Source organism: Tursiops truncatus, chromosome 18 (genome assembly GCF_011762595.2).
Source record: "Tursiops truncatus isolate mTurTru1 chromosome 18, mTurTru1.mat.Y, whole genome shotgun sequence".
Taxonomy (NCBI): Eukaryota; Metazoa; Chordata; class Mammalia; order Artiodactyla; family Delphinidae; genus Tursiops; species Tursiops truncatus.
The window spans coordinates 12363207-12370614 of record NC_047051.1 but is presented as its reverse complement, the minus strand read 5'-3'; the positions used below and the strand labels follow the sequence as shown (position 1 = coordinate 12370614).

The 7408-nt window shown below is 42.0% G+C and overlaps 1 protein-coding gene across 1 annotated transcript in view; it reads left to right on the top strand.

Moving 5' to 3' along the window:
* Positions 1-7408, top strand: part of SPART (spartin) — a 373903-nt gene that overhangs the window by 101775 nt on the left and 264720 nt on the right. The gene's annotated exons all lie outside the window — the stretch shown is intronic.

The following is a 7408-nucleotide window of genomic DNA, read 5'->3' as shown; positions in this document are numbered from 1 at the left end:
CTCAAGGACCTCTCTCTGCAGGCAAAAGCATCTACTTCCTGCCAAGTTTCTTCTCCTCTTATCTTTTATGAGTCCGCGCAGCACCCAGTCCAAACCACGAGTCCAGGTGCATCACAGCAAGCCCAGCTCTGAGCTGTTTGGGGCCCTCGCCCGGTCCTGTGGGCCTCGCCTCAGACGTCTCTCCTTCGGCGTTTCTCTTCTTTCCCCTCTGAATCCTCTGCCTGATCATCAGATGAGCTGAGTAGGATTGCAGTTGCTCTCACTGCCAGGGAGACAGGCAATCATAAAACTCCCTGTTGGGTCACTGGCTTAGAGAGAATCATACATCTTAAAAGAACTCTGGAAAGGGAGCCCTTAACTGACATGACTGACTCCGGTTACTAGTCAGCCCTGTGACCTTCACCCAGCGATTCTGGATTCCTGTTTTTCAACCGGAAAGTGAGAGGCTTGGATTATTTGATATCTGAGGTCTCTTCCACTTTGACAGTCAACAAGCCAGGTGGCTCTATGGCCTGCGAAGTGCTGAACCCTGGGAGGTGTTGGTGTGGCCACCTTTTCCTCCAGTCCCTGCTCTGCCTGTCCCTGCCTGCCTGTCCTGCTGTGTTCCCCCTGACATCATCCCCCTGTGGCCAACAAAGCACATCATACAAATCAATATTTAAAAAATGCTGCTCAAGTCTCAGTGGCCATATAAATTTGCACAAATACTGCCACCTACCAGTGCCCAGCTCCTGGGATCATGGTAGCTGTGCCCATGTTCGGTGGTTCTCCCCGTAGAGATGGGTGGGGGTGGCGGGCTTAACTCTGAGGCCCCTTTGGTAAGTGAGCAAAGGCTCTATCTCTCCCCTTTCCTTCTCCAGGAGAATTGTCTGTGTGTCAGCCTTTTCTATATGAATCTTTCTGTATAGGATCTAAAATGCAGGATGCTGGACTGAGCTGCATTGTCCAAAGGGCAGATTCTGAGACCTGCTTCTCTCCCAACACACTTGCATTTGTACCCTAAACTTCACCCGTTCACATGCCACTTTCATGAATTTTATTACATCCATCTACCACCTGCTCTATTAGGTACTTAGATTTTTACTTAGATTCATCATAAGCAGTAATATCCATGAAATCATTGCTTTGCTATATACCAATTGCATTTCAATACAAAGTAAGTAATAAATGAATAATCTCTAAGGGTTTTCTTGGTATGTCCTGAACTTGGTTTCTTAGGGCTGCTGTAACAAATTGCCACAAGCTATTTCAAAATTGATAGGGAGGCAAAGCTTCCCATGTCTTTATTTTATTAAATTTCATGTACAAATGGTCTAAAAATTTTTAATTGTCAAATTTGCTTCCATAGAAAGTCTTCAAAAGTAGGTCAGGCACCACTCAAGGTCCTGGGAGTTTGCAGGCACAGTTTAGAGACATAGTTCCAAGCTTCTAGCAAGCATGATCATCCCATCTTTCCCCCAACCCTTTTCTGTCTTATTCAGAGAGAGATGGATTGGTGAAAAAAAAAAAAAGTGTGGAATTTAGAATCAGATGGAGAGTCATTACATTCTGATGCTGTTATTTATTATCTCTGTGACTTAAGCCAATCACTTAATTTCTTTAAGCCTCATTTTCCTTATCTATAAAATGGAAATAATAGTGTCTACATTATTAGGTTGTTGTGAGAGTTAAACCCACACACACACACACACACACGATTCCTAGCAATTGTCTAGCATATAATAAGTGCTTAAAAATATTAGCTCCATCTTTTCTTCCTTGCTGCCATCAAAGCAGCATTCAGAATTACTTTGTTCTCTAATTTCCTTCTAGGTTATCAGGAAACTTACATTCTGTTTCTAATACTCGCTGGACTCTCTGCTCCCTTTCCTTGATTCCTTCATCTCTGCCCCCCTTTTAATGATTCCTTCCCAAACTCCGTCCTCTCTCTCATGCCTCCATGTCTCTTTTTTCAAGCAGTTCCCACTTTCCATCTGCCACAATTTCAGAGATCTCTGCCCAGTGAAGGAACTGATAACTCGGAGGAGAGCGTGGGTCATAAAAATTCTTACTTCTTTTGCCTTTTCATGATGTTTCAATAGTCCTTGTTTATTTGCTTGTTTAAATCATGGTCTTCCCAAAAGCATGGAGAAATTTGTGTTATCTAATGCTATGGGAAAATTCCTGGACCACAGTCTTATTAAATTCATCAGACATTTTTGGAGCATCTGCTATATGCCAAGCAGTGCCCCAGGCACTAGGGAAATAAAAATAAAGAAGACAGAGTCTCTGCCCTAAAATGCTTACAGACCAACCAGGCAGACAGACCTATAAACACCTACTTTGAATATAAGTGTGCCTTGTGAGGCTTCAAACAGTGCACATGAAAGAATTCCCTGTGCTTTTTTGGTCATGAGATTGTCTTGCACTGGCCAGTCAAAAGGCCCTCCTTGTCCACAGCCCCCTGCTGAGTGAAGAGCACTCTTCTGCTCCCCTGAGCAGAGCTCACTTACTCTGCTTCGTGTGCTGGGTGTCCAAATTTTTTCTTAGGTGCCCATTATCTAGCCACTGTTTGAGACTTGGTGAGAGGCAGAGCTCATCTCCCACTGATGAAGCCTGAAAGGCCGTATACTCTTTCCTGCTCTCCCATCACCACCCAACCCCCATGCAGCTGGGGTGAGAGTATGTGACCTAGACTTGGCCAATCGAATATACCTTCCTTAGACCTGGAATTGGGACTGGGTCACACAAGGGAACTGAGATGAGGAGGGCTCTTTCTGGCAGTGATTGAAACAATGTCCAGTTTCCAGGGCCAGCAAGGGCAGGGGGACAAGCAGTGAGATCTGGTTTCCAGTGCCCAGGTGTCAGTTACAAGTTACAGCTCCTCCTGTTCAGTGACGGCAGTAATGTCTGCTCTCAGCTAATTTGGAGGTATGATTTGGCTGTGATTCAGGCTTCTCAGCCTCCCTTTGTTTCTGTTCATTTCCTGCGCCTCTCTCTGAAAATCCAGTAGCCTTTCAATAAATTTTTTTCCCCTTAAACCAGCCAAACTGATTCTTAGCAAATAAGAGTGCTTTGGCTGAGGCCTGGTACAGAGGCTCTACCTCAACAAGCACAATGCTAATAAACTGATCCGGGTAACTTCTCCTTCTAGGACATTCAAACTGGAAATATGTGAGTGGGTCAGTTAGAATCCAGAACAGAAGCTAAAAGCACACGCCCAGGGGCTATGTGTAGGCTGAAATTGTGAGTAAGCAGGAGTTATGAATAAGCAAAAGTTGTGATCTAGCAGATGTCAAAGCACATGCAGAGGAGACGAAGAGGTGGTTGGCTGACAGCTGCAAGGAAGCAGAAGCCAGAGGCATTAAGTCCCCATGATGGTGAGGGAATGGATGAACCCCTGCTCTCCAAGCTCTAGATTTTCCTTGAATTTGAACTATTTTCCATTTTCCAAACTGCATTTCCATTTCTGTGAAACTAATTAGCCATAGCTATTCTTGGGTTCCCTTGAAATTCCAGGTTCTCATTTCAATGTATATCCTTACAATAACTTGCCTATTATTTGAGGTAACCAGGATAAGACTATTCCATATGACCAAAGGGTCCCAAAGATTCTAGTGATGCTATGACCAGGACACAGGAAACAGCTGTCAAATAGTATATCTCAGAAGTCACTGACCTGCCTCTCCAAAGATGTCCTTTCTTTTCCTATCTTCCTTGAAGTTTCCCAGCAGCAGAACCCTTCCTCTGGGCTGGAAAATAATGATTTATAAGAAGTCCCTGTTTAAAATGTACTCTATTACCTGGAGGGAAAGAAGAGCCAGAGGTGTTTTTCTCTGCATTAGCCATTAGCACCTGAGCAGATTAAATGAGTTCATTCTTAAATTTGAACGCTTAGAGGTCTGATACTTAGGAGATGAGCTGGTTATAGGTCAGAAAAATCAGACACAAGGGAGGGGAGGGTGGGGAGTAGATAATAGAAAATGGCGGTGAGAGGTCCCAGGGACATTCTAAGGGACTGTCTAATGGAACATTACCACGAGGGAATGTCCTGGTGGGCAGCCAGTGTGAAGAGTGCTGGGGGAAGTGCGGCCAAAATGGCAGCAAACATTCTCACTTCACAGTCTGCCTTCTGCGGCCCTGGAGTACGACCTTGCATAATTTCTGTTACCCTTCAGCTCTTACAGGAGGTGGGGCTGGGTTAAGGTGGAGAGTAAGATGGTCATCTTGTCTGCCCGCTTTGAGATTCTGCTCAGAAATTACATTAGTCGTGCCTTGGGGTTACTTGCATTCATTGCCGCAGGCTTCACTTCATCTCCTGCGACATACAGTGCCCTCTCATGGCTTGTGCAAAAGGAAATATCTATGTGTCTCACCTAGTCAGTAAATGGTACACATTCTAGAAAAAAAAAAAGTGATTCTGTTAATAAGGCTTGACACAGAAAGGAATGAATTTACGCATGCTGCTGTGTTTGAAGGGAGAGAAGATGTAATGAAGCTGCTTTAATGAAAGCAGAAGTCTGAAGTTATCCCTACAGAGCTTTATTTATTTTCTCAAAGTCTAAAATATACCTCAGGGTTTGGTGTTTTTCTTCTTCTGAGACTAGTGGGTAGAACTCTTCTCGGAATAGCAGTGAGTCACATCAGGGTGCAGGTAGGAGAAAAATATTAATGCTAGGGACCCATCTTTTCTTTCTTAGATGCTGGGGGCTGCGTTTGCCCATCAGCTATGTTTGTGTGGCCAAGTGACTTACTGTGGGTTATAAATCAGGGATGAGCAATGTGAAAAGCAGATGGGGAGTTGAATGCATCCTCCACATCTCTGTCGTGTGACTGGCTGAAGTCCATGTGCAATTTTGAAAAGGATGTTTGAAAAGGATATTCATCATTTTAAATTGCTCCGTGGGAGCTTTGCAGTTCATAATGTGCCTCTTAGGTACTTCTCAGAGATGGGTTTGCCTTGACGCGGTTTGTAATTTCATAACAGCAAAAGGGCAACTTGGGCTGTTAGGAGAGAAAAGCTAATTTTGAAAGAATTAGCAAGAAATAGGGTTGGGAGGGAGGGTGAAGGGAGGGAGCTAAAGGGGTTTGAAATATTTGGGCTGTCTGTCATAGTGTCTGTCACTGGGAATTCCCAGTGTCTGACAATAGCTTTGCTATCCATGCCTCAGTCCAACACTCAAATATTGTTGGGAAAATCTACTTAGGCATGTGCCTTCAGGTGGTGAAAATATACTTGCTCTTGTGGAAAAACAGTTAAAAACCCAGAAGTATAATAGTTTAACAATACTAGAGTTGATCATCTGCAAGAAAATAGAAAATTGTTACTGAAATGGTTCTGAGCCAAACACATCTGCTCTATTCTTTGCCTTATTTTGTGGCTTTACTCGGAGGAATCCTCATCAGCAGTGGTGTGAGTGATGTGAGCAGTGACTGTGAGTGGTGTTGACTGTCAAGTGGAGAGTTGGTATATGGGCACCACCTCCCCAGACATCCAGGTGAAAACAAATCAGCAATCAGCAGCCTGGGAAAATATGCATCGAGCAAATGTGCTCTAAAGTCAAAACGAGAAGAAAACAGAATTGGATCTGATTTTTTCAGCACAATAAATATGAGCAGAGTATTATGTGTGCAGAATAGGAGAGCATGAGATTTCCACAAACTCTGCAGGGGAAGGGCAGTGAAGAGCACCAGACCCAATAGGGCTACTATTGCAGAGTGGCCTATAATTTTCATATGTTAAAAATGTCTTTTAGAAAACCCCCAGAAGGTATTGCTATACAAAGTACATGTTACAAAAATTGGGAAGAGTTGCTCCAAAACTATAAATATAGTAATTGTATTTTCACTACTTGCATTGATAGTCAAGGCAGATAGGCAGAGAAAGCTTTCCCTGAATAGTGCCTTGCAGTCTAAATTTCATAAATACGTTCCATTAGTCAACACATCTTTTTTGAGCGCCTCCTGTGTGCCAGGAACTTGTCCACAGTCATGAACAAGATAGACTTGAGCTGGAGTAGATGGTCATCATGAAGATGTCTGAGAAAACAGACCTTCCTGGACATGCTGTGGTCCTGGTGCTTCTCCCTGTGTCCCCCCATAACAGTGTGCAAACACTCCCATCTTGCCTTTCTCATTTTCTCTCCTTTTTTTCTTAAAACAAATTTTATTTCCCATTCTCTTGCTGTTTTTCTCTTGGTTTTCCTTTTCCTACTTCACCATGAACTTCCACTTAACCAATTCTCCAAACCAGTGGCCCTACAGCTTTTCACAATTGATCATCCACTCTTTTTTTTTTTTCCCGCAGAATGTGATTTATTTTTCCTCTATGTATATACCGTATTTGGGGGAAGGAGGAGAAGGGAGCCCATATTTCCCTAAAAATAGGCAGTATACATTTCTTAAATTTCTTAATGTCCTCTTAGAGCCACATGATTTTTGAATTCTGGTACTTGAGTAAGTATGAACTAAATCTAATGACATCCTGTTTTTTAATTTATTACTATTCCTTTTTCTGTTCTTTTCTTTCCTTTTCAGTTATTGTCACTACCTCTTGTGATTGTTCATCATTCACTTTTGTCCTCACTTCTCTCCTTACCCCTCTGAAATTTCGCGGGTCCTCACTTCAGTGAGCTTCAAACTCGGTTCCCATAAGGTACAGGAAGGCTTTCCAAGAGAGAACTTGTGCAAATGATAGTTTTAAGGAAAACTTCAACTTCATATTGATTATTTTTCTTAAATTGATCCCCCTGAGAACTCACAGGAATTTCTAATACCCCTACTCCTACTACACATGAGAAAGGCATATACCTCAATGATCCCAAATCTTACTGTGGAAAATAATAATATAATCGATGGCCTATATTTGATATAATTTAATCTAGAAACAAGTAAATTCACCTATGGATGAAATAATTAGTTAGAAAAAAGTGTCCTCCTTTATTAAGAGAAGAACTTTCAATAAAATATTAGTTTTTATGTTTAATAGTTATTTATAAAATTTTAAAATAAATTTATGTTTTGGTAAAAAGCTTTAATATATGAAAAATTTTGTCAATTGTACATTAATAATAATTATAATAGTAATTGATCTAGAAGAAAATTTTTAACACTTAGAGCCTTATGCTCACAGAAAATGTAAACTTACATTAAAACTTCAGTTTATAGACAGTTGACCCTTGAACAATGGGAGGGTTAGGGGCACCCTCCCTCTGCACGGTCAAACATTTGAGTTTAACTTATAGTTGGCCCTCCTTATCCACTGTTTCTGCATATCTGCAGTTCCACATCCTGGGATTCTACCAACCCCAGAACCTGTAGTACTGTCATATTTACTATTGAAAAAATCTGTGTATAAGTGGACCTGAGCAGTTCAATCCCAAGTTGTTCAAGGGGTCAACTCTATATATTTGTTGCAGAGAAATGAAGG